Raw genomic sequence first — 25,444 nt, forward strand, 5'->3', positions numbered from 1 at the left:
CGGCCTTCCCTGACCCACCTGCCCCCGAGGAGCACTGGCAGCGCCTTCCCTGATGCCTCTGTTCTACCTGCACTGAATCTCATTACGGTATCGATCATGCTGAACGGCGTGTGTTTACGTGTGTGTCTTCCCATTAGACCGGGAGATCCCCGAGGGCAGTGACCTTTCTTAATTGTCTTTGTATCCTCAGCACCTGGCGTCTTGCCTGGTGCCAAGTGGCATTCCGTGAAGAGTCTGCTCCACAGAAATGTTCTGTGTGAGACAGCTTGCCACGTCACCCATCAGGCCCTGTCTGGATTTTCTGCTCACGTCAAATAAGAAACACATTTCTGGTTACCCTTACAATGTCGCTGCCTTCATTCATTAAACCGAGTCATCAAGTGAGGTTTGGGTCGTTCTGCCGGGTTTATGCCCCCACTCTCCTTTGGCCAGCTGCAGGCAGAGGTGAGCTTTCCAATTGCTCTGCTCCAGCCTCATCACCATCTGTCCCCACCTTAACTCTTATTCTTCAGGAGCCTTTTAGCAACTGCACTTTAGGAATTCTGTCAAGAAGGGTTGTTGAGCCATCTTCCCTTTTGGAGTCTCAAGTCATATCCCTGGATTTGCTGGGACTGTCAGAAGTCTACAACCCAGAAATCCAGGAAGTACACCTTCTCCTCTCCAGAAATCATGGAATCTAACGCGGTGATGGTGGTAGCCGTAGGCCTTCAAGACGTTTTCCAATGAACTCAGTTTCTGGTGTTCACAGCCTTGTGTCCCTTCTCAGGTTAAACTTCTATTTGTCTATGTTGTTCGTGTGAGATGAAGTTATAAAAATCTTTGCAGGTCCAGGCAGTTGAGTGTCAACCTATGAACCGGGAAGTCGTGGTTTGATTCCAGTCAAGGGCACATGCCTGGGTTGCAGGCTCCATCCCCAGTGGGGGGCATGCAGGAAGCAGCCAATTAATGACTCTCGCTTATCATTGATGTTTCTATCTCTCCCTCTCTCTTTCTCTCTGAAATCAATAATATATATATTATACTTATATACATATAAATATAAATATATACATTTATATATAAAAATTACAGCTCTTGTCTTAGAGTCCTCTCTCTCTCTCTTTCTGTCTCTTGCTCTTGCTCTCTCTCTCTCATAATTTGCTGCTCAGGGAGAAAACAGCTGCCATGTCGTGAGGCAGCTCTGGAAAGAGACCTGTATGGCAAGCAGTTGAGGCCTCCATCCAGCAGCCATGTGCGTGAGCTTGGCAGCAGCTCCTCCAGCCCTCTGGAGCCTTGCGATGACTGTAGCCACAGCTGATGTCTGGCTGCAACCTCGTGCGACATCCCGAGCTAAAGCCACTCAGCTCTATGGACCCTCAGACGCTGGGTGAGACAATAAATGTTGCTCAAGCTGCTAAGTTTAGGGGGGGATTAGTTATGCAGCTATAGATCACTAACACACCGGGCTTCCCTCTCTCACTCTAACCTTACCTTCCAGTCTCCCTTAGGTCAGACTTCAGTGGCGTGAGAGGTACAGCCATCAGCCGGGGATGCCCGGAGCTTCCCGGCGGGAGGACCTGACATATGCTGAGGTCGTGCAAAGGCTCAACACAACACCCCGCTTCTATTCTCGTTTTGAGACCTGTGTCTACAACGAGCCAGCCACACCCCACCCCACCCCCTTTCTGGCCAATGGGTCTTATCAGACTTAAGAGTCATCAGTTGCTGTAAGGAATAGAAGAAACCACTTTTAAAAGGAAGTTAAGGGCATGGGAATGGGGGGATGAGGACAAATATGTGATACCTTAATCAATAAAGAAATTAAAAAAAAAAGAAGAAGTTAAAGAGCTAGAATAGTAGCCGTCACATAGTAAGTGCTAAAGAACTACTGTTGATATTCGCATCAGCAGGACAGTATTAGTTTATATGCTGTCGCCCCAATAAGCAACTCTGCTGTTTTAGAACCACACATGCACATTGACTGCTATACGTTGGTCCTGGTTCCCAGGAAAAGCCGCCTTGATTGGAATGATGAGGCCGTATAGGCAACCCTTTTGAGATCGTCAATTCGGCTTAATAGGATTTCTCCGCAGATGGACATATAAATAGCTCAGATCCCAAACAGCGCTCTCTTCCCAAGCCCCGATCGGTTCGGCTCACCCTGCCTGTGTGAATGTGTGTGTTCTGGTTGTCTCTAGGAAAAATTCACAGTACCCAGAGCTCCCCGGCTAACTTTGGAACTGACCCGGAGCTACAGTGACATTATCTTTAAGGGTTTAGACTGTGGCTAGAAGCTTTCTAAGAAAATCCACAGCCACCTTAGAAACATGTGTCTGATTTGCAGCCCTTTCCCTGAATCGGTAATAAGTGAATCTATAAAGGATAGAAATGTTGTTTAATGAAATTGCCTGGTAAATATTTTTCAAAGGGTTAGAGGTAGTGAGCAATGTTAACATAACAGGCCTGCAGTGTTACACTCATCCACGCTTAGCGTTTGTCTCCAAAAGTCTAGAAGAGAAGCCTTTTATCTCGACAATACTACATTCTCCCGTTTATAACAGGCTCTGATTTTTAAAGCAATTTCTATTCAAAACGCCTCTTATTACCTGATTCAAATGCGCCTTCCTTTGTGCAATCAGGTAACCTGGCTCCCGCGCCCCTTTCTCTCCCCTCAGAACCTTTCATCCCGCGGGCTTGATGCCGCCTGCCGCATTCCCCATCCCTTGGGGGGGGGGGGGGTGTTCCATTCCACTCCTAAAGGGCTCCTTTCGCCCCGAGTTTTAACCTGTAAGTTGCTCAAGACCTCTTGAAAGAAGCCAGGTGACAGGCCTTAAATAAACAACAGTAAATGTGCGTGTTTCTGAGGAGTTGCCTACGAATGGGATTGCTAATAAATCAGCCCCAGATTAAATATCAAAGGGGGAAGCTTGGCGGAGGGGAAACCCGTGCATCCTTTTGTAATGCAAACTAGTACATCCTCCCGCTTTATCATTTTCCCGAGTTCCTCTCTGCTGTGTTCTTACACCAGCATGCACCTGGGCCAGAGGGTGACTTTCATTGCAGACCCTGGCTTTCTTTGTCAGACCCTTCGTACGTAGTCAGGAGGCCCTATCACCTCTCCCTTCCTTGTTGCCTCTGGTTCCCGGGGACCGGTGCCTCTGGGCCAGTGGTCGGCAAACCCACGAGCCAACTGAGCCAAATATCAACAGGATAACGATTGGCATTTCTTTGGAGAGCCACATTTTTCAAACTTAAACTTCTTCTAACACAACTTCTTCAACATAGACTCTCCGAGGCCGTGGTATTTTGTGAAAGAGCCACACTCAAGGGGCCAAAGAGTCACATGTGGTTTGCTGACCACAACTCTGGGCCAATGTGTCCAATCCCGTTTCCACTGGGCGGGACCTCACAAGTTCTTCCTCTCGGACCCTCTGCCCAGAGAGGGTAAGCAGCTTCACACGTGCTGGCAGGAGCCAACGCGAAGGTGAAATACAGGGACACATATGCCAGAGGACCCGCCATCGCTGAAACCATGAGATGCTTTGTGCTGAAAACAGATTTTTCTCAAACCAGCCCCCTCTCCAGAGTGCCTGAGGCTTGACTCCCAGCAACTCCTTCTTTGGGGAGAACAGGGACCGTGTTCCCTGGTGGGGTGCCACCTCCTGCTTGTGAAGGGGGAAGGCCACCTCAGCTTTGGAGAAATGGACATAAACAATAACTCCCCAGACAGAGCCGGGACCTGGCTGTGTTCCTTCCATCGCTGACGGAAATGAGATTTGCTGGCTCTGCACGGAGGTCCCCCACCTCCTGCTGTGCTCCTCCTAGCCCGTGGGGAGGTCACACTGGCAGGGTAGTCTGAATCCTGGCAGAGGGCAGACCATCACCTGCCCTGATGGATGGTCATCGTCCCGCCTCTGGCCCAATTCAGGCCTTCTAAATGACCTCTCTGGTGGCATGGCCCTGCCCCATGTTCTGCTGAAATACCCCGGCACTGAAGGGCTCTGCAGTCAAACAGGTAAGGCAGGCCCCTTACCTCTTTATCTCAAATACAGCTCAAAAACGTGTTTATGCAAAGGACTGAAGGCATTCAATCTTCTTTCAGAAGTCTCCTGAAGCCCAGCCGTGTGGCTCAGTGGTTGAGCGTTGACCTAGAGAACCAGGAGGTCACGGTTCAATTCCTGGTCAGGATACATGCCCAGGTTGCTGGCTCTATCCTCAGACGGGGGCATGAAGGAGACAGCTGATCAATGGTTCGCTCTCATCATTGATGTTTTTTTCTCTCTTTCCCTCTCCTTTCCTCTCTGAAGTCAATAAAACACACACACACACACACACACACACACACACACACATTTTTTAAGTCTCCTAAATTTTGCTTTAGCAGACCTGCTTCAGTAAGAGAAAGAATCCTCTCTCACTCACACTTTTCCTTACAACCTACCACTCCCATCATCTGGTCTTCTGCACGTTCTCACAGAAAACCTAAACATCGAAAAGGAAAGTGAACAATTCAACACCCATGCACAGTGTTGACCAACCTTTTCAACCCAGTCCTTCAGCGCCCATGAGTGGAGAGTCCCGTTATGGATGGGCAGAGTGGATGCTGCTCTGGGAAGGCACCCCCTCCCCCGCCACGGTGTTTCCTGTTGGTTTGGGGGCCTAACCACCCAGGAACATGGTTTCTGGCTCTGCCTCATCAACACTCCCGCCACCTGCAGACAAGCGGTAGAGAAAAGAATGTCGCATGCCTGCCATTGGGAATAGACACCACCAGCTTCCTTCTGAGTCTTAGAGCCTAAGAGCTCCCTGGTTTGGGCAAAGCAGGTAAATACACTTTCATTTTCACCCCAATGAGTGAGGCATTTCAGAAAATATGACACCAAGGTGAGTCTGCCCACCCAGGGATCTACAGCCTCGGCCCTCCCCTGGCTCCTGCCGGTTCCTCAGGCCCAATTTTGGCCCTGCCTGCTCAGGAAGACATCCTGACCCGCCCGGCTCTCAGAGCACCCCTGGCACTCCACAGGTGAGCACACCATTGTCTCTTTGTGGCTGTTGTTGTGGTGGTAGTTAATCCTCACCCAAGGATATTTTCCCATGGATTTTTCCCATGTGAGAGAAATACATCCATAGGTTGCCTCCTGTACTAGCCGACTAGGTCATGGGCTGGGGAGGAGCCTGCACCCAAGATACATGCCCTCCCTGTGATCGAAATTGGGGCCCTTTGGTCTGCAGGCCAACGCTCTATCCACTGAGCCAAACCGGCTAGGAACTACACTGTTGTTTCTTGACAACCATCCCTGTTGTCTTAAACGCTGTCGAGAATGAGAACCGGGTACTGCATCTGGCTGCTTCAGTCTCTCTTATGAAACAGGCAGGTGAAATTGAGCAGCGTGCAAACCACCTTGCACCTTCCCTGTGTTCCCCAGAGCACCCAGCATGGAGCGGAGCACCCAGAAGTCCCCCACAAACCGATGGATCAGCATGGGCCCCAATGACACATCTCAGAGCAGGGTGGCTGCGGGGAACCGTCAGCAGCCGGGACTTCGGACTTCCAGCTTTAATCCGCGCCGGGGGCTGAAAGGCTGGGCACACAGTAGGTGCTAAATGGATTGTCACGGATTGATTGGCCACTGGAGGGACAATGACTTCTGTGGGATTTACTGATGCTTTTGATGCCAAAAGGGGGATGGTTTTCGTGGAGCGGAACATTGGAAAGACAAAACCCCAGCAGGCAGCGAGGCTGGCTCCTGCTCTGTCTACGCTTCTGAAACAGATGTCCTCTCGGACCTGAGGGTTTCTGAGGAGCCGTCCACTCTTCCGAGTGACCTGTGCAGCCAGCCATCAGAGGGAGGCTCCTCCCGCCTCAACTCCAGTCCTCCGGGTCCTAAGGCAGATTTCCGCTTCTGGTCCAGTCCTGGCTGCCAATAAAAGGCAAAATCAGCCTCCGCTGTGTCCGCTCCAAGGGAAAGGCACTGGGCTGGCAGCAGAAGACGTGGCCTCCCCGCGCTGAGTACGGGGGAGAGTCCTCAGGCATTGGGAGCAGGCGGGCTCGACCTCCAGCCCGGCCACTGCCTGGCCATGAGTCTGCAGGAGGCCACCGGCCCACTCTGGGCCTCCGCTTCTGGGACCGATCATGCCAATCCCACAGGTGGCCGTGATGATGAGTAAGCTATCACGGGCGGGTAGCATGCTTGGCATGTAGTAGCTACTGAGTAAAGGATCGTTTTGTGATGGTGGCTATTGCAAATGCAAATAAGGAGCCAAGTCCATCCCAGCCCCAGGGTCGTGGGGCGCCCTCCCAGGCAGGCAGGCCTGATGTGGCTTCCCCGGTGCCTCTCTGGGGGACGGCAGGAGTCTTGCCAGCACAGCGCCTGTGTCTGATTGGCAGCACCAAGTCAGGTCTATGCTCCGAGCAGGGACTGGGTGTTCCGGAGCACGCCCCCACAGCCCATCTGCTCGGAGCAGCATATACATCAGCCCTGAGCCAGAGCCCAGCCTGGGGCATTCTGTCTGGGCTGGGAAGCTCACTGCACAGCGCCGATCCTGTGCTTTGTGGTGGCATCTCTGACCAGGGCCAAACGTGTTTCCCCGGGGAAACACCCAGCGAATCCCGGGCACTGTGGAGTGAGATAGTGCCAGGCATGGACCATGTCCCACATGCCACAGAGCAGGGCAGCGAAGAACCCAGAACACACCCCAGACCCCAGCAAGAGAGGAGAGCCATCGCACATGGAAATCCAGTGTGTGTCACCGAGACGGGGTGGGGGGTGGGGGTGGGGGGCATGCAGTGTGATGACTTGAACAGCTGTGCTCCGGTCAAGAGCAACCACCCAACCCTCCAGCTCTGCAGAGCCCTCTGCAGAGGAAGGTCTGGATTCAAACTCTGGAAATTCCTATTTGCATTCAGGATGAAAGATGGGTGGGGTAAAGGAGAGGGTAGACAAGCCCACCTCACACAGCTTTTCTCTTTCTTCCCAGGAGCTGCCCCTCCTCCCCCTGTGAGCTGTTATCAGAGGCATTGCCACACTAGGGGGGCGAAGGGGGGCTGGCATCCCTGAGGCCAGAGGAGGGCCTCCTCCGAGTGGAAGCGGGGTCAGCACAGCTGGCTACCCTGCCGTGGCCAGCACCAGAACTGGGAGGATCCTTACACTTGCACCCAGATGGAGCTGAGGAGAGATGCATACTTCCTTCTTCCACTTGAGCATCATTCAAAATGATCCGGCGATGCACTCAGACTGTCTGCCCCTAACCCACCCCAGGTCCGCAAACCTTAGATGCGTTTTCACATCGCCTGCAGCGGCCTTTTGTGCTGCTCCAGACCCAACCCGTGGGGTCCTGAATGCCCGCGGCCGGTGGGTCCATGCAGATCGTTTTAGGGGACATGAATGGGCCCTGACCCGACGGTGCCTTGTTCTTCTCTCTGCCCGGAGCTGCGTGTCTTTTCAAAATCCCAGGGGACCTCTCTTTTCCCTTGTCCTTCGGGTTCCAGGATCTTTGGCGAGCTTTGCTCCCCCCTCAGCCCACCCCACCCCTGTTCCTCCTTCAAGGCAACCGCTGTCACCTCCTTCTCAGCACACACCACTTTTCCCGGCTGACCCCGCGGTCAGGTCAGGGATGGATTCCTCTCCGCAAGGCTTGGCTGGGTCCTCTCCCCTCCCTTGGCTTCACACTCCAAAACTTCATTCGATTTTTTTTTTCCTTATTATTTTCAGGAAACGCAGTTGCTCTGACACCGCAGGGCCACTTCCCTGGCGTCCTCCTCCCTTTCCCTGACCGTCCTCCCGCCACCCTCAGTAAATTATTATTATTTAGTATTTATCAGCCGCCACACTGCACTCTGCTTCCTACAAGGTATTAACGAAGACACAATCCGTGCGCTGAGCGTACAGCTAAGAAGAGCAGAGGCCTGCGTGCAGACATCACAGCCCTGAGCTGAGAGAAAGAGATTTCCCCCCGCCCCGCTTCTCCCCTCCAAGTCCTCAAGCTGCCCTGGCGAGTGGGGGCGGAGCCTGACGGATGTGGGCGGGGCCTGGAGAGTGGGGCGGAACCTGCACAGCACGCCCCAGGCCGGCTGCTCTCGGAGCTGCAGAACTAGGGGGCTCCCTACCTGACCACACCCCGCCCCCCTACACACACACCACTGCACACCCCTCCGACCTCAGCGGCATTGCCAAAGGCAGTGGAGGGGGTGCGGTGGGAGCGGGGGGCTGAAGCCCATTAGCCTTTACATCTAGATGCGGGGGGGTGGGGGGGGTAGAGGAGGGAAATGTGGGTAACAGATATTTCTAAAGAAATTCAAAGCCAGATGAGGGGAAGGGGAGGGGGGTCTGGAATAAAACCAAGACCTAGAGAGTCACCAGGGCAGGGAAGATTGAAATGCAAAATTCTGGCAGAAAGGGAGAGCCTGCATGGGGGCCCCTCCCGGGCCTCCAGTCCTCCCATTGGGGTTGTAGGTGGGGGTGTGTGTGGACAGCGAGCACAGACGCCGAGTTGGCAGGACTGAGAAAGTAAGTGCAGACCGACCACGTGGGAGGCCGGGGTGGGGGTTGCCCGCGCAGACGGGCCGGGCTGGGTGGGCTGGGCAGGTGCTGTCCCCCGAGGCCAGGGGCACTCGGGAGGGTCCGTGTGACGGGAGGCCGGCGAGGAGAGCGGCGGGGGGCACAGACTAAAGGGGGCCGGGGGGCCGGGATCTGCAGGACCAGCGCGGTTCTTCCCAGATTCGGGCGATCGCTGCTCCTTCCCGGGGCTGGAGTGTCAGAGGGAGGGCGGAAGCTGCAAGACCGACCCTTGGACTCCTCCTTCTCAAACTTTTCTGCCGGCTTCCGCAGGTGCGGGGACCGCCGGCGCCCGCCTCGGTCCGGCCCCGCACCCGGGCCAGGGGCGGGCGGCCGGGCCCGAGCTGCCCAGCCACGCGCTGCGCATCCGCGGGCGCGGCCGCCGCGCCGGGAGGGAGCCGCCGCAGGGGGAGGCGGACGGACGGACGGACGGATGGACACACCCGCCTGTACTCGGCTTCGGCCTGGCGCGCGCGGCTGCACCGGGGAGGGGGGATCCCTGGGGCCGGAGGAGCGGCGCCGGGTGCCCGGCCGGGGGCGCTCCGCCTCCCTCACCCGCCACCCCCGCCCACCCGGGCGCCCGCGATTGGCTCCGCCCGCCCCTGGCTGCGCGCCGGAGCCCGCCCCCCTCGCAGCTAAAGCAGACGGTACCCGGAGCGGAGCGAGCCAGAGGGGAGCATGGTCCCCGCGCCGCCGCGGCCGCGCCAGCCCCCGCGCCGCCGCCGCCTTCCCCGCCGCGGACCCCGCCGCAGCCCCGGCAGCTCCGGCCGCGGCCCCGGCCCCGCAGCGCCCGCCTGCAGCCGCCTCCGCGGTCCCCGCGCCTGAGCGCACGCAGCCCCCGCCCGGAGCCCGAGCCCGGAGCCCGGAGCCCGGAGCCCGGAGTCAGCCCAGCCCGCGGCCGCCGCGGCTGCGGGTGGAGGGCGGGGGCGATGCTGCCGGAGCCGCCGCCGCCGCCGCCGCCGCCGCCTCGGTGAGAGCCGCGCCGCCGCGCCGCTGACAGCGGAGGACCGACTTCCCTCCCCGGGCATCCTCCCCGGGCTGCCGGGAGGCGGCGGCGGCGGAGGAGAAGGAGAGGGAAAGGGGGAGACGGCGGAGGGCAGGAACGCGAGGAGGTGGACCTGGATCCGTTCCTCCCGGCCAGGACCCGAGCGGCCCCCGCTCCCCCCGCTGCCCGCCGGCGCCGCGCGCTCTGCATCCGCCCGCCTGCGCCCACCCGCGGCCCCCGGCTCGCCGCGCCCCGGGCCGGGGCCGGAGCCGCGCGGCAGGAGGTAAGAGCCCGGGGTCCTGGCGGGCGGTGCGCGGGGCCGGGCCGGGCTTGGGAGCGGGGCCCGGGCGCCCGGCACGCAGGGCTCGGCTCCCGCGGCGGCGGCGGCGGCGGCGGCGCAGGAGCCTCCGGAGTCTGCACTCGCCAGGCTGCGGGAGCCCGTGCGCCTGCGCCACTCCAGAGGGGAAACGGGGGGGAAAAAACTTCCTACCCCCGGGGTGCATGCCCGGGGGGCTGCCCCGAGCCGGGGTCGCGGCGATCGGGGACGCTGGGAGCGTGTGTGACCCCCGGCCTCGGGCAGCCAGCCCCCGGGCTGGGCCCGGCAGAGCGCGCCGATCTCCAGGCCGCCTCCCCGGAGAGGCCCGGGGCAGGGGCTGCGGGGGGCCCGGAGGAGGCACCGGGGAGGGCTGGACCCCGGGGCGGCCGGGCGGCCTGCCCTTTGGGAAGGTGCTGGGAGCTTGCGCGCAGCCGGGCTGGGTGTCCTGCCACCTCCCGTCCTCGCCCCGCCGTTGGGGGACCCAGTCTCTCTACTCATCCCAAGTAACTTTGGAGGTGGAGGAGCTGGAAACCCACGGGGAGGGGCCCCGCACCGCCCCTGGTGTGACCCCCCCCCCTCCCTCAGCACCTAGCGGTGCCGCCGTGTTCGGGGACGCGGACAGGAGAGCTCCCGCGGACAGAGAGGCTGCGTGTCAGGCGGGGAGGGGCTGTTTGTGTGCGGGATGGACCGTGTGGACGCGCACCCCGACTGCGCGGGGGTCCGGGGTGGCCGAGGGAGGGCTCACCTCCGGGTTTACCTCTGGCTTTCCGGGGCCTGGAGCCGGCCGAGGGTTGTCTGCAGTCGATCTCAGCGCCGGTAAGGGCTCCGGGCGGCCCCTACCCCGGCTGGCCCCCAGGGAGGGGTGCGCTCCCCCGGCGCCCGGAGAGCGGAACCGAGCGCCCGGCTAGATCCTGGCTGGATCCGGGGCAGCTTCCCGGGCAGGTGGGGTCTGCGCCGGCGGGGAAGGCGGGCGGGGACGCGCCGCCGCCGCGGTCACAGAGGAGGGGATGGGGGTCAAGCCGCGTCTCTCTGGGGTGCCTGGATCCTCTGGCTGAGCAGCCGGGGGTCGTTCCTGGGCTCCGGAGCCCAACGCTAGACACGATCCATCTGCGGGTCCTCCCGCGGGTCCCCAACGATGCTGATGGGTGAGGAAGCCCGGCTTCTGCCACCGCCGCTGCTCTGCTCTCTCCCTGCCCCCCGCCCTGCTTGCGCCACGCGCCCGGGGCGCACCGGGGACGCAGGCATTTGGGCAGCGTTAGGCGGGCGCGGGGAGCCGCACCGCGGAGGACGGAGGACGCAGGACGCGGAGCCGCCGCTGCCCGGAAACTTCCACTCCGTCAGCGCGGGGACTGTCAGGCTCCGCCGCCGCTGCGTGCTCAGCCTCCGCCAGTGCAGCTAGGCTCAGGCTGGGATTGCTGCGGCTCTTCGTGCAGTGAGGTCTGCCCTGTTCCCAGCCGCCCTCACCCTGCTTTCAGCCTCTTTGGAGTCATCTCGTCACCACAGAGTGCTTCCCCTGCCCTCTGGTCTGATCCCTAACAGCCCTGGGAGGGCAGAGTCCAGGACTTATTTCGGTTTAGGACCAATTTCAGGAGACTTCGCTAGCTCACTTCACTCTGGTGTGTTTAAAACATGCATTGGGGTGTGGAGAGCTAACTTTTTCACTCTTTAGGGAGGGTAGTGGGAGAACAGTTCATCCTGGTGCAGGTCAAAACACATCTGATGACACAGAGGTGACTACTTTCCTGACTGGTGGGGACAGATGGGTCTGAGTAAATCCCATAACCCAGGCGTTTATACAGGGATGGAGCGGCGAGCCGCTGAGGAATAGACTCTGACCCACACGTTAGTCCAAGCCCACGTCATTTATCCTCCTGTTCTAAGATCAGGGGATTGCTAGCATATGTGTCCTAACCCTCTATATGATTTAATGGCATCTAGCTTGGTTTATGGGCTGATGCATTTGACATCACTTTTAATAACTTTTCTGCACACGCATCTCATAAGCCACATTTGCCCACACTTCCCTCTGTGCTGCCTCTCCATTTCCAGCACAGTTCACGGAAATGGAGAGGTCTCCCAACTTCCATCTGCAAGCAACAATCCAAACGAAATACCTAGAGTTGCACAGAAAGAAAAATATCCTATGGTAGCCATGGTAACCAATAGATTAAGGGTTATTGGTTTTCATCGGTATGTGATGGGGAATACTAGTATTGTGTCTCTTTAATTATGTTTCTAATGAGTGGTGGTCAGACTTCAAGTCTGGGAGACGGGCGAGACCGAGAATCCCGTTGTGAGAGAGGTTTGTGGCCGCAAAGCCGAGGGGAGCCCGAGAGAATAACGTGCTGGCTGCAGCTCCTGGTACCCAGCGAGCAAGTGGATGGAGCCTTTCTTTATTTCAAGTAGATGAGAATTGAGTGCCTTCCTTTACGATGAAAAAAATAATAATAATAAACGTGTTTTGCTTTTAAGCTCTTACCAAATGAACCTTGGAAGTCCGGCTCCCGTTTTCTAGGAATAAGCATGTTAGACGTGTGGCTGTTGGTGTGGGTTGCGTGTTCCAGTTGTTCCGCGCACCTGTCAGTCTAAGTGAGGCATGTCATTAGCCTATTCAAATCTTGCCTATTTCAATATTCATGCATTTCCATGGTGACTCATTCCATCCTTGTTTACTTAGTCAACCTTATACATCTTTGGCATCAATTTCACTTGTGCCGTCTTTGGTTTTTTGTTTTGTTTTTTTTTCTTTTCGTTCACTTATCAATTGATTTGGCTGCAAATCATTCCCATGGAAAGCATTTCCGTTTTTCCCCTTCTGGTTCCCCAAAGTTCACACTAATCCTCGTTACACACTGTTTTAAAGGGGTTTTGTAAAAGACCCAAATAGCACCACTGATGCTAATGTAGGTTTTTAGCATCTCGTTGGACATTTCTGTGTGCATGCGGGGGTTTTTGTTTCATTTTGTGTTGTGTTGTTTTCTTCCTGCAGGCTTACTAGTACAGTAAGGCTGTCCTGCTTTATGGCCCAGAGACGTCAGTCCAACCTGGCAGAATGGACTAAAAGTCTCTCTTCCGCCTTTCCTTCTTCCCTGCCTTTTTTTCCTACCCCGTAGGACTCAAGGAGTTTTGTATGTTTTGCGTTATATCTGGCTAAGACAGACTTGAGGACTTTATGGACTGGACCGGGCCTGTCCTCCTAGGTTCTTTTCTCTTCTAGTCATAGCCAAAGACAGAAGGCTGGGAGCATCAGAGGATTTCCAAGTGCAGCACCCATTTATCCACCGCATAGAGTGTCCCTGGGATCCGAGTAACCTTGCAAGCTCACTGAACAGGCAGCTTTGCTTAAACCGAGTGATAATTTTTCACCTGCTTTCAAGCTTGCTTCCTCAGGATACAGGCCCATGCTAATCGCACCCTGTCTACTTCAGAAATATCGCGACAAGCACTAGTACTCTACAGACCATTAGGATCGGGGGAAGTAATTGGAATACGTACGTTCAAAGTCAGATGGAGGAGCGGAATTCCTGCCAAGCTTGTGATTCTGTAATCAGTCAGCTAAGTGCCTCCTTTGGGGTGGAAGGAGGAAGAAGCACTGTGGGTAAGAAAATCCAGCTGACGGTTCCGATGCAACCGTGTAGGATGACTAGAGAACACCGCCTCTCTTTACAGACAGAAACTTACCCATGGACCCAAGTGTTCAGAAACTGGAAGAGTATTTGAAGCTTGTGCAGAAGATGTCATTTGTAATTCCTTAGGAAATCAGGGGTCATTTCCTAATATGTGTGTATTACATATCACACACACATACACACATACACACACACACATACACACATATAGATATAGATATATAGTAACAACCTTTGGAAAGTACTTCCATTTGAAGAACGTTTACCACAGAAGTGGTTCTCAGTTTTGGTGAAGAAGAAAACATCGTGTCAGAATTCTTCGCCTGGTCGTTGGGTCAGAAGTACTGAGATCAGGACCATTCTGAAAGCCAGCCCCGGGGCTCTGCCCCTGACAGCTCCACACGTCCTTCCCCGGAGTCCCAGGTCAGAAAGGCAGGCTGCACTCCTGCCCAGGAGAGCCCTGGGAACGGGGCTGGAAGCTGCAGATTAAGAGGAGGAGAGTTGGTCACTGGAAGCAGCACCCCTGTGATTTGTGAAGGGAGCTGGATTATCTCGGGGCATTTCCAGCCTTAGGGGGAGAAGGGGAAGATTTCTCATTTCCCTCGGAGGATGTCTGCGTGAAATGCAGGTGGGCCTAGCTAGCCAGCAGCAGCCGATGCTGAATGGGAAGCGAGAGCAGAAATGGTCCGGGATGGTCATGATAGGGGTCCAATTTGGGCCAAGATGTCAAACTTTCCAACGTTTAAAGGCTGTCATGGGCCCCACACGTGTCAGTTTTTATTATTGTATAGAGTTTTGAAATGTTTAAATCATTGACCTTTTAAAGAATATATACACACATGTATACAAATATATATATTCCTTCAACTTTATTCCTCCAAATCGTGGTTTAAAAAACAAAACAAAACACTTGGCCGAAACCGGTTTGGCTCAGTGGATAGAGTGTTGGCCTGTGGACTGAAAGGTCCCAGATTGGATTCCGGTCAAGGGCATGCACCTTGGTTGCGGGCACATCCCCATTGGGGGGTGTGCAGGAGGCAACTGATTGATGTTTCTAACTCTCTATCCCTCTCTCTTCCTCTCTGTAAAAACTCAATAAAATATTTAAAAAATGAAAAAGAAAAAAACACACAAAACGCTTGAACATGAAATTCACCATGTTGAAGCATACAGCTCAGTGGCGTTAACTGACATTGTTGTGCAGTGGCTGGCTAGCCGGAACTTTTCATATGGGAACTGAGATTCTCCACCCATTAACCTTCCGCTGCCCACTTCCCCTCCCCCAACTCCCTGCCAAGCACCTTTCCTTCTCCCTTTTTCATGCATGAATTCCACCACTGTGGATGCCTCATAGAAGTGGAATCTTACAAGACATGTCTGTGAACACGGACATGCAATATCTCTTCCAGGTCCTGCTTTCACTTCTTTTGGATATACATACCCAGAAGTGGGATTGCTGTAGTCTAACAGATTTTACCCTGACATATTACATTGATCTGTTTAAGAGATCGGGTGACAATGCAGTTAACAGAGCACAGATAAAGAATGCAATAGATGTGACTGACCCTCGTTCTTCCCTTTTTCCTCGAGAGTCTCTCCAATCTCTCATGCTTTGCTGTAGGGCTCTCCTGGTTGCTGTGGAATTGCCGAGTGGATAAACGCATGGGCTTAGTGTCAGAGTTGAAGTCCAGTCTCTGGTGCCTACTAGCCATGTGACCTTGGGAAAATCCTTGATCTCAGTAAACTTTAGTTCTCTCTTTAAATAAATTTTTTTAAATAAATTTTTATTGATTTTAGAGAGGAAGGGACAGGGAGAGAGAGAGAGAAACATCAATGATGAGGGAGAATCATTGATTGGCTGCCTCCTGCATGCCCCACACTAAGGACTGAGCCTTCAACCTGGGCATGTGCCCTTGGCTGGAATCCAGCCCAGGACCCTTCCGTCTGCAGACCGACACTCTATTCACTGAGCCAAACCCACTACTAGGGCTGGTGTCCTCTCTCTCTTTCTCTCTTTCTCTCTCTCTCTCTCTCTGAAAATGGAATAATCATGAGTGAGATAACCCTGATAATGCGTGCATTACAGTGGCTGGCCTGGAGAAGTGTTCTAGAAAGTACTCTAGAAAGGAGAGCTTAGGTAAAGGGGTAGTAATAAAGAGGCAGCAGCAATCCTTAGGATCTGAGAAGCCGTAGACACCCACTCTGTTAAATGTGCTCATGCACATTTTCGTGAGGTGCCAGAGTGTGTATGTACTGGATTCTGTGAGTCTTGTTATCAGTACTCACTCTGCAACGCAGAAGAGATTTGCATCACAATGGCAATAGCTAAAAATATCCTTGAGTGGATTTGATATGTGAACTTTTAATTCCATTTTCCATATCATAATTTTAGAGTTGATGTGGATTTTAGAGGTCAGCTAATCCACCTATTATTCAATCACCAAACCTGTATCAAGCCCCAATAATATCATAATAACAATAATAATAGCTTCCAGTTATTGCTGCCCACTGTATTTTAGTACTTTACATATATTACCTCTAATCCTCATATCGACACTGCGAGGGAGGGATAATCCGCATTTTACAAATGAAGATGAGACTCAGAAAAGTCATCAACTGGCCCAGCGCCACAAATCTCGCCTCGTGGTCCAGCTGGGTTTGAACCCAGGTCTGTCAGCTACTAGTCTGTCTGTCTTGTCTTTTCTGTGTGTGTCTGTGTGTGTGTGTGTTTATGTGTGCTTATGTGTGTATGTTTATGTGTGTGTGTGTGTGTGTGTGTGTGTGTGTGTGTGTGTCTGTCTGTCTGTCTGTCTGTGTCTGTGTGTCTGTGTCTGTGTGTATCTGTGTGTCTGATGCTCCAGACCGGGTCTCAGTGCACTGGCACCACTTCACATCGCCTGTTATGTACCCGGTATTGCCTCGTCTGTGCCAATTAACATTTTAAATAATTCTCTTCGAGGGAAGGTGAGCTGAAATAAGAATATTTACCAGGTCTGACCAACATTCATCATCATTTTGGATTTGCCCACCTGCTCCCATTTACTCTGGTTCCTAGAAGGCTAATGAGAAAAACTTGTAGATGCCTGAGCAGCATCTGTTTCCTTATTGAGCCAGTGTAATAAGTAGCAAATTAAAGACTGGAAACAAAGCAGGGAGGATTAAGGATATATCCAGGGATGACTGAAGACTAATCTGGGCTTGTTCGCTCCTGACTCCCCGGAGCCTAGCACAGTGCCAGGCACAAACCTCGTTAATAAGAACGTCTGCCTGGATCGGCTGATGCCCAGAGACGGTGTGGGTGATAGACATCGGAGCCTGTGTTTTAGATTCTTCCTTCACTCCGCGGCCATGCACTTATCTGTTCGTGGTTTTCATTGTGTGGAGTTTCAGATGCTACATCTGGCCGTCTATCTGCTAAACATGCTTGTTGGTGAATCCTAACTAATCTAAATGGAATCTTCCAGGGCTTATGACTTGAGACTTTGGAAACTCGTTTTCTTGGAGCTTCTGCATTCCAGGGGTGACTTGAATCTATTTGAGACTTGGAGAATTGACGCAGAGTTCGTCCTTCACAGCATGCCTGCTTGAAAAGGGATGGTCCCACTCAGATTTTCAAATTTGGGGGATTTCACAAAAGCATTGATTTCAATAAAATGAAGCACCTGGAAATGACATGGGCCACCATGAAAACACTGTGTTTTCCAACAACTTCAATCTTGTGTTTATTTTTTTTAAATATAGTTTTATTGATTTCAGGGAGGAAGGGAGAGGGAGAAAGAGAAACATCCATGATGAGAGAGAATCATTGATCTGTTACTTCCTGCACACCCCACTCTAGGGATTGAACCAGCAACCCGGGCATGTGCCCTGACCGGGAATCCAACTGTGACCTCCTGGTTCGTAGGTCGACTCTCAACCACGGAACCACACAGGCTGGGCACGGGGTATGTTATTTTGTCATTGAATTCACTTCTTTGCTTGAAGTGAAAAAAAAAAAAAAAATAAGATGAACATGCTCTAATTCTGGATTTTTGAACTAAAGCAAGGGCTAAGGGATCTGGGAAGTATAAGCCCCACCTTTGGAAGCTGCGTCGGTGAGAGAGAAAGAGAGAGAGAGAGAGAGAAAGAGAGAGAGAGAGAGAGAGAGAGAGAGTGTGTGTGTGTGTGTGTGTGTGTGTGCGTGTGTGTATGTATCTGTGTGCATGTGTGTTGGTGTGTGTATGTTGGGGTGTGTGTGTGTGTGAGGCCGATCTGCTCCTGAAGAGCCCGCTGGAAGAGGAGTGCTGTAATCTATTCGGTTCATGCTGTTCCCACCAGCTTTAATCATCACAACTTGAATAATATTCAAACTGTGAAAGGAACATATTTCTCGCTGAAGCCAACGTGTGCCAAGTGGAAGCGCCAGAGCTTCTCAGTCAGGATCTATGGCAACACCTCAGAAAAAAAAAAAGAAAAAAAAAAACACCTGGGTTGCTCCACGTGATGTGGGCAAACAGCTTCAGGTTTAAAACTTTCTTCTTTCACCCTGGCCAGGTGGCCCAGTTGGTTGGAGCATCGTCCCATACTCCAAAAGGTTACGGGTTCGATTCCCAGTCAGGGCTCATACCTAGGTTGTAGGTTTGATCCTGGGTCCGGGCATGTATGGAGATAACTGACCCATTTTCTTCCTCACCTCTATCTATCTATCATCTACCTATCATCTATCTCTATCTCTTTCTTTCTCTCTTCCTCCTCCCTGCCTCCCTTTCCCTCTCCCCACTTCTCTCTCTTCTCACCTCTCTCTCTTAAAAAAAAAAAAAAATCAATGAACAGGTGAGGTGTGTTTTTTTTTTGTTTTTTTTTTGTTGTTGTTGTTTTTTTGTTTTAATTTCCTCCTTTTCACCCCAGAGGAGAAAAATGGTTTGCATGGAAACCAGGCTTCGTGGAAGTCACCGCCACTCCTGTGAGCTACAGTTCTCTCCTCGGGCCCAGGCACCTGACAGGGTCAGCAGGAGGAGCCTGGAGGTGCAGGGCCCCTGGACGGAGCGGATGTGGGTTGTGTGACCTGGGCGGCACCAGGGTCAGGACATACAGGGAAGGGCGTGGGCAGCCGCTAGTAGGAGAGCAGCTTGGGCCACTGCTTTCCTGGGATAAAGACACACAGACCGTCAGGCAGTGGCAGGCCCCGCCCTGGGCTTCTGGATGGCAGTGCCTGCCCGTGCCCAGGCCTCTCCCGCACATCCCGGTGAGGAGGGCATCCCAGGGCCGCCGCCCGGCTCAGGCATCCTCCCCAGAATAGAGAGCTTGTCTCCTGATTCTGCAGGAACTGCAGCGCTGTCCTTGCTGGAGAGGACTCCGAGGGAGGTGGGGGGGGGGGGGTACTCACTGAGCTGTAAAGTCACCATCGGAGAGCTGTCACTTCGGCTGTGTTTATCCCAGGTGTGTCTCCCAGGACTCTGGGCTTCAGGAACCGGTTTTGATATCTGGACTAGACACTCAGACCAGAGAGAGTCTCTGTGATGGCAGGGAAAGGGCTCCGCTCCGGTGTGACCAGGGGCCGCTGGGCGTGGGGACCGGTGCAGGGCACGCGAGAGTGACAGCTGGGGTCTGAGCATGGGACAGCGTGGAGGGCAAGACTCGGTCCCAGTCCTGCCCAGAGTTACAGTTAAAACGTATTTACCTGCCACTCAACAACCAACAGCCTGATTGAAAAATGGGCAGACGCCTTGGTTGAGCATTTCTCCAAAGAAGATACACCCATAACCAGTAAGCACAATAAGAGACGCTCAGCTCCACCCTGGTCATTCGGAACATGCAGACGGAAACCACGGTGAGCTCCCACTTCACGGTGGCAGGAGACTGTTATAAAAACAAGCGGGAAAGAGCGGGTGTTGATGCTGAAGAGGAGAAATCCGAGTCCTCCTGGGCTGCTGGTGGGAACGTAGCATGGTGTGACTGCTATTGAAGACGGTACAGCCGTCCCTTTAAAAAGCGAACGTATAATTACCATATGATGCAGCAATTCTACTTCTGGGTATGCACCCAAAAGCAGTGATAGCAAGGACTTGAATAGATATTTATACACTCGTCTACATTCGTAGCAACATTATTCGCAACAGCCAAAATGTGGAAGCAACCCAAGTATTCCTCCGGGGATGCGTGGATAAGTAAAAGTTACCGTATACACACAATGGAATGATATTCAGCCTTAAAAATAAAGGAGATTCGCCAGGGTGGCTCAGTTAGTTTGGAGTGTTGTCCCGTACACCACACGTTTTTGGGTTCAATTCCTGGTCAGGGCACATGCCCCGGGTTGCAGATCCCCAGCATAGGGGACGCAGCTGATCCATGTTTCCCTCTGGGGTTAATGTTTCTCTATCTCCCTCTCCATTATTCTCTTTCTAAAAATTAATAAGGGCATGTCCTCGGGTGAAGATTTAAAAATAATAATAAAAAATAAAAAGAAAGGAAATTCTGAAACATGCTACAACATGCATGTACATTGAGGACATTAGAATAAGCCAGTCACAAAAGAGCAATGCTGTAAGGGACCACACAGATGAGGTACCTGGAGTCGTCGAATTCATAAAGACAGAGTAGAACGGTGCCTGCCGGGGCTGGGGGAGGGGGAATGGGGAGCGGTCGTTCAGTGGGTACGCAGTTTCAGGTGGGGGAGACGGGAAGGTTCCGGAGATGGACGGACTGTGGTGGTAACCATTGTACAACAATTCGAGCTGTACACGTCCATGGTCAAAATGATGTTACATATTTTTGCCACTATAAAAAAATAGATTTTAAATATATTCCATCCAAACCAGTTCTCATTCTTGAAGCAATTTGCTTTGGGGGGTGTGGGGGGGGGGCATGAGGGGGGAAGGGCGTGCAGAGAAGGCGTTACTTGAACAGTTCCATACTTACTGAGCACTTGCTGTGGATCTAGCCCTTCGCTGGACATGGTTCATTTTGTTTGAGGTATAATCATGGTGGCAGTACAATTAAACCTCGAGTGTTCGGCTCACTGAGTTGTGGTCATGGTACACACCTGTGTAGCCACCATCCAAAGCAAAATACAAAACATTTCCATCCCCCCAAAAAGTGTCCGGTGACCTCCCCAATCACTGCCTTTCTCCCCAGCTGCTTTCGGATGTCCGTCACCACAGGTTAGCTCTGCCTGCCTGCTGTTGGCTGCCGTGTACACAGACGCGGGCAGTGTGTGTCCTGTACCCTGCATCCATGCCGACACGTGTCCCTGTGGTCCCCTCTCTACTGCGAGGCAGCATTCCGTGGCGGGTTCCACACTCTGTCCATCCTCCCGTGGACGGACGCTGACCTCTGCCCTTTTGTTTATATTCCTTTGATGGCCTTCCTCTGAGGGCCCCGTGCTGGGCACGGCCACAGCTTGGACAAGCGGGGCTCTCAGAAGGGGGGATGCCACCTGAGACTCACCAGGCAGGGGCAGGGCTGGGCCAGGAGCTCCGGCGTGGGAAGAGCATCGGGAACCGGGCGAGGAGAGGCGGGAGCGAGGGGCCTGGGTGAGGACTCACTCCTGGGGCCTGGGGGCTGTTTCGGGCTGCTCTGGGTAGGACTGTGAAAGCCCTGTGGGATTCTCTGTGTGTGCTGTGATTGCCAAACTGGAGTGGGGATGATTTCCTAACATGTGCAGCTAGATAAGCGATCCCTGCACTGGGTGTGAAACAACGGAGCATCCAAATCAGAGCCACAGAAAGACAGCGTTTGCTCCGTTTTTATTGGCATCAGACACAAGCCTTTCCAGGGCACTAACCCCCATGCTCATCATAAGTTCCCCCTCCTCCCCGCAATCCTCTTTCTTCCCCTCGTCCCCCCGCCCCCCCCCGCCCCCCCCCCAGCCTCCCTGGGTTCGTGTCTCCCCTCTGCCCAGCTAGGAACCGCACCGCCTGGGAAAGCCATCGTAAAGTAGCATGTGGGCGCTGAGGTGGGGTTGGCGGGAGAGGTGACGTGGAACCCTCCCTGGGAACCATCAGGAAAGGTGCCAACGGCTTCTGTGGAGGCTGAGGACGAAATTCCTAACGTGACAGTTCACCCTGAGTTTGGTTATCTGAGAGGATCTCGGAAACTTGGTTAACGAAAAGGCCTCAGGGAGATATTTACTAGGATGTCAAGAAAGTAAAAACAAAAAAAAAAGAACATAGGAAAAAAAACACGAAAATCATGCCACAGTGTTAGCCATAGTCATCTTGCGACTTGTAGATTCTCCAGATTTTTTAAAAAACAATCAGCATATTTTTTCATGCTGGGAAACACAAAAACTTGTTTCCCCGAGGGAAACGGAACCGCAATAAAAAGGTTAATTTTTGCCACCGGCAATAAGGGTTTGTGTGTGTGCCCACACAGATCCGATGAAGACTGACCATAATGTGGAGAGATGTTCACACCGCCGGCTTGTAGAGGGAGGAAAGAGCCACAGCGTCCCAGACGGCTCTGTGTCCAGGACCCCTCACCGAGCATGGCGGACTCACCTTCAAGGACCGTTCTCTTGGGCTCTCTTTTCTCCAGGGGCTCCTTCCTGCAGGCTCCCTCCCGACATTTGGGGGGTGGCGGGCGGCTTTCTGCTTAAAGGTAGCGACGCTGAAGCAGGCATTCATCCCTGAAGCCTGTCTCCTTGAAGGCAGTGGCAGCTTTTCAAATATCTGTGCCCCCAAGTGGTCGCTTGTACCTGTAAATTACAGCCAGAAGGAAGGCTGCCACCGAGCGGGCCCTGGGAAACAGGACACATACACACCCAGGATTTACTGACGACGATGATGACCACCATCCATGGCACAGCGGAGCGAGAAAGGGAGGAAGAAACTCCAATTGCTGTGTGTGTGTGTGTGTGTGTGTGAGTGTGTGCGTGTGTGTGTGTGTGTGTGTGTGTGTGTAAAAGACAGAAGAATTTTCTCAGTTTGCCTCGCCCAGAGAGATGTGTGTGTGTGCTTCCATTTGCAAAAGGGCCTGGACTGGAGGGGTGCGGGTGGGGATGAGCAGAGCCCTCCCAAATTCCGGGGACCCGGCCTGTGTGTCTCTGGAGCGCTCCCCATGCCTGCGCCAGCTTCTCTGCAGAAGCAGGCCTCCAGAAGGCTCCTCGGTGGCCGGGGAGAGGCTGTCCTGGGAGAGAGGACCCTGCCTCCATAGAAGGCTTTGCCTCTGATAGAGACGTAGAAGGAGGAAGCCACCTTCCATCCCCGGGCCACCGTGCAATGCATTTCGCTTCTTGTGAAATGCTGGTGATGGCAAGCCCATCGCACGTAATTTTATTGTTTTCCGTTGCTGCCTGCCAATCCCAGGTGATGGTTTCCTGCAAGTGGGAACGAGGCCGGTTCTGGAGATGATTTAAAAAAAAAAAGTGACCCATCATTAGCACCTCGCACAGCAGCTGGGCGAGGAGAGTAATTGTCTTTGCCACGAAGCTGTGGAAGAGGAGCTGAACTTGCTTGCGACGCGAGACACACAGCAGCGAACGGAGTGCCGTTTCATGGCCTTCTAGAAAAACGCACTTTCGCTTTAACAAAGGGAGGATGGCTGCATTTATTTTCCCCCTTCGAATCTTTACATCTAATGAATTCTCTCGAATAACCACATTTTCAGACGTCTCTGGCTCTACAGAGGTGGTCCACCGTCACGCCCACAAGAGGGCATTTTCTCATCAACTTCGGGAAAAGCGATTTGTTTTCCAAGGAGAGGCGGGGAGGCCTGCAGGATGGAGCGTGAGCAGAGAAGCAGGGGCTGGAGCAGCTGAATGCTGCCACTTAGTGAGTCCTGCCTGCGGGAGCCAGGGTGGCGGCCAGACACTCCTTCAGTGCGTCTCCTCTGCTTGTAACGTCTTCTTCGCAGGATGACTGGGCACCAGAGGAGACCTTTTCAGGCGTTTATTTTCCCACATGCAAGATGCCATGTGCTCGCAGGCAGCTAGTATGTAGCGTATGTGGCTGCAGTTCCCGTGCGGGTGTTACCCGTCATGATGTCAGTACTGAAGGTGACTTGCTAACATTTTAAGACTTAATGTGGAAAAGAAAACAGCTAAATACTGGAGTGGAATCTAGATAATCGGGCCAAGGAAAGAGGTGGCTATTTTGGATTGGGTAGTTAGGAATATTTCTCTGAAGGGTAACTAAGAGTCTACTGTGCTTTTTTGTTTTTTGTTTTTTGTTTTTTGTTTTTTTTAATGTTTATTGATTTTAGAAAGAGAGGAAGGGAGAGGGAAAAATAGAAACATCTATGATGAAAGGAAATCATTGATTGGCTGCCTCCTGCACACCCCTTACTGGGGATTGAACTCACAACCCCAGCATGTGTCCGAAGAGGGAATTGAACCAGTGACCTCTTAGTTCATGGGTCAACACTCAACCACTGAGCCACGGCAGCCGGGCCAAAGAGTCAACGTTTATTTCAGGGCTGGGGAACCTTTTCTCTGCCAGGGGCCATTTAGGTATTTATAACATCATTCGAGGGGCATACAGAATTACCGACTTAAAAATTAGCCTGCTGTATTTGGTCAAGCATGTGATTGATTCACCCCTAATGCCTTGGCAGGGCCAGATCAAATGATTCTGTGGGCCTTACATGGCCCTCAGGCCAGGTGTTCCCAATTTATTTCACCGGCACTGATACTATTTGGATTACAAATGTAATAAAAGCCTTTAGACTCCCTTCTTAAAAAAAAAAAAAAAAAAAAAGATAAAACAGTTGCAATGTTTAATACCATGAAACATGATGAAAATGGGGGCAGCAACATGGAGTTGCCCGTGATTCATTTGTTAAATTACATTTAACAATTGCCAGCTACTTTTGACCCCATCATTAAAAAAAAAAAAAAAGAATGTTTTAACACCAAAGAGTACAAAGGATGTAAGTGCCGAATATAGGACTGTTGACTAAATGTAGTGTCTTGAGAAATTCCTACATACTCCTGCATTTTCTCATTTTCCATGAACTTTGAGAATTTCAGCCCTGGCTTCTCCTGCTCATGATAATTGTCCACCTTCCATGAGGACCAAGCTACAGAAGGCACAGTAATGGGGCTCTGCTGGCGCCAGTTCCCCAAGCCTGCCCAGCTCACAGCCTGACATACAAGACACAAAGCAGAAGGCAGCATACCCCTGACCTTGGGGGTCCAGGATACTTGCCAGAAAGTCCAGCCCAAAGCTACGAAGGCCTTAGCGATCCACGTGACATTTTCTGAAGCCATGAGTCAAAGCTCTACTTTGAGGACATGTTTTGGAGGATCAAAGCAGTAGGGGTCAGGCAAATCAAGGAGGGCTTCATGGAGGAGGCCTGCCTTCAGCGTGGCCTTGAAGGATAGGTAGGTATAAAAGAAGAGGATCATGGATTATAAGGGGCAACATGTTAATTTCTTTCTTAGGTTAATGTGGAACATTTTTTTAAAAATAATAATAAAAGCAATACCCATCCATTGTGTAATATTTTCAGGCATAAGGATGTAATGATTTCTAAAAACCTGTTCTGCAGGTGTGGCTATTAACAGGTCATCATCTTTTCTCCTCAGTTTTCGTTTTGTGTTTTTGCAACAGCGGGGCCATGTGGCAAATGAAATGTTGAGGCTTGGGCTTTTAACTTTGGAACACTATCCCATGTCATTAAAAATGATTCTCAAACCTCCCTTCTTCATGCCCCAGTCCATCATGCCTGCCATCTGGTTTATCAGCCATTCCCATCAGGTGGCCTTTTTTTCCCTACCAGAACATTCTGGCAGGTATCCTTATTATTTTGGTTCATAATATTGGTGTCAGACAAGTCTCAGCTCTGAGGGTAGCATCAGGCTCTGCGTTATCCATCCAGCCTATCGTGTCACGTGGACAGAATAGTGCCAACCGACAGGGGCTTGTGAGTTACATGAGAGAACGTTTTGGATAGAGTTCTAGAAATAGAGTTACCAAGGTTCGATATTTTAAAAATTATATGTCTTTCCAGCTATAAGAGTAATGTTTTTTTATAGAAATTTTTAACAAAAAGGAAAATCCTG

General features: G+C 52.7%; 1 protein-coding gene across 1 annotated transcript in view; it reads left to right on the forward strand.

Annotated features, from left to right (window-relative positions):
- Positions 1 to 9,043: 9,043 nt before the first annotated feature.
- KLHL29 (kelch like family member 29) overlaps positions 9,044 to 25,444 on the forward strand; it is a 237,014-nt gene continuing 220,613 nt past the window's right edge. Inside the window, exon 1 of the mRNA XM_036434704.2 lies at positions 9,044 to 9,802. The gene's annotated coding sequence lies outside the window, so the exon portion shown is untranslated. The remainder of the gene's footprint in view (positions 9,803 to 25,444) is intronic.

Source organism: Pipistrellus kuhlii, unplaced genomic scaffold (assembly GCF_014108245.1).
Source record: "Pipistrellus kuhlii isolate mPipKuh1 unplaced genomic scaffold, mPipKuh1.p scaffold_m20_p_13, whole genome shotgun sequence".
Classification (NCBI taxonomy): Eukaryota; Metazoa; Chordata; class Mammalia; order Chiroptera; family Vespertilionidae; genus Pipistrellus; species Pipistrellus kuhlii.